This window comes from Rhincodon typus, chromosome 7 (assembly GCF_021869965.1).
Source record: "Rhincodon typus isolate 14 chromosome 7, sRhiTyp1.1, whole genome shotgun sequence".
In the NCBI taxonomy this organism is placed as follows: Eukaryota; Metazoa; Chordata; class Chondrichthyes; order Orectolobiformes; family Rhincodontidae; genus Rhincodon; species Rhincodon typus.
In genome coordinates this window covers 2,213,534-2,215,456 of record NC_063338.1, presented here as the reverse complement: position 1 = coordinate 2,215,456, position 1,923 = coordinate 2,213,534, and the positions used below count along the sequence as shown (strand labels likewise).

General features: G+C 47.6%; 1 non-coding gene across 1 annotated transcript; it reads right to left on the bottom strand.

Annotated features, from left to right (window-relative positions):
• Nucleotides 1–1,851: 1,851 nt before the first annotated feature.
• Nucleotides 1,852–1,923, bottom strand: trnaw-cca. The gene has a single exon. It is a non-coding gene; the product is annotated as a tRNA-Trp (tRNA).

Genomic DNA, 1,923 nt, shown 5'->3' with positions numbered 1-1,923 from the left:
ATTTCTTGTTTCATCTGCATCTTACCCAATGTCTCCATGATTGCATAGCTGTCAGGGCTCTGTGTTGCGACTTTAGTGACCACGGCTCGAATCCGAGTCAGGCAACGTGTATAGCTGCTTTTTTTAAAAAAAAAACCCTTAACCCTTAACATGTAAGAAAGTAAAACAATATGGGATCAATTTAAGATTGCAGTAATACATACATACAGCAGAGTGTGAAATGCTGAGGTTATGAGATCAAGCTTCACCAAGAGCAGCTTTCATTAACATAGACCAATGATACTTGAAGCATCAGGCTCAGGAAAAGAGAGTGATATTGAGTGAAACAGGCTTCATTGGAAAATACCCGTCTCTTTGCTTTCTGAATTATTTGGTTCATTTGTGAGCTTTGCTGAACAGAAGTGCGGGTCAATAATATCTGTCAAGAACCTGCAGTTCCTACTATCTCTGAAACTGTTGTACTTTGTGGTTGGTTGGCTCGCCGAGCTGGTTCGTTGTTAGTCCGCAAACGTTTCATTACCCTGCTGGGTAACATCATCAGTGCAGCCTGCGATGAAGCACCGTTGTGTTTCCCTGCTTGGTTTTTAAACTCTGGAGCCGGATGAGCCAGATTACCTCACTTCCGGACATAGTAGGAACTGCCGATGCAGGAGAATCTCAGACAACAAGGTGTAGAGCTGGATGAACACAGCAGACCAAGCAGCATCAGAGGAGCAGGAAAGCTGACGTTTCGGGTCTAGACCCTTCTTCAGAAATGGGGGAGAGAAAGGGGATTCTGAAATAAATAGGGAGAAAGGGGGACGTGGATAGAAGATGGATAAAGGAGAAGATAGGTGGAGAGGAGACAGACAGGTCAAGGAGGCGGGGTTGGAGCCAGTAAAGATGAGTGTAGGTGGGGACTTAGGGAGGGGATAGGTCGGTCCAGGGAGGACGGACAGGTCAAGGAGGCGGGATGAGGCTGGTAGGTAGGAGTGGGGCTGAGGCTTTCCACATCAAACAGATGTTCACCTGCAATCTGCTAATGTGGTATACTGTATCCGCTGTTCCAGATGTGGCCTCCTCTACATCGGGGAAACCAAGCGGAGGCTTGAGGACCGCTTTGCGGAACACCTACGTTCGGTTCGCACCAAACAACTGCACCTCCCAGTCGCGAACCATTTCAACTCCCCGTCCCACTCCTTGGACGACATGTCCATCCTGGGCCTCCTGCAGTGCCACAACGATTCCACCTGAAGGTTGCAGGAACAGCATCTCATATTTCGCTTGGGAATCCTGCAGCCCAATGGTATCAATGTGGATTTCACAAGCTTCAAAATCTCCCCTCCCCAGACCGCATCCCAAAACCAGCCCAGCTTATACCTGCCTCCCTAACCTGTCCTCCCACCTATTCACTCCTTCCACCTCAAGCCCCATCCCCATCTCCTGAGGGAACTGGGCATTTATTCCAATATTGGGCACACCACACGCCTGAAACATTGTTCAGAAATGAAACTGACAACAAATTATGGAACAAAAACAAAGTTGCTGGAGAAGCTCAGCAGGTCTGGCAGCCATCTGCGAAGGAAAAAACAGAGTTAACGTTTCAGAACTGAGGAAGGGTCACCGGACCCGAAACGTTAACTCTGTTTTTTTCCTTCACAGATGCTGTCAGACCTGCTGAGCTTATCCAACAACTTTGTTTTTGTTCCAGATTTACAGCACCCGCCGTTCTTTCGGTTATTATTTACTGACAACAAAATATACCGTGTAATCGAAAGTAGCGAGAAAGAAGAAGTTAAGCAGTAAACATCCACAGAAAACAAACTCTGCTACGGTTTGAAGTCCCTAGAATTCAGCTTCGTGTAAGCACCATGAGCCTGACGTGATTTGAACACGCAACCTTCTGATCTGGTGTCAGACGCGCTACCGTTGCGCCACAAGCTC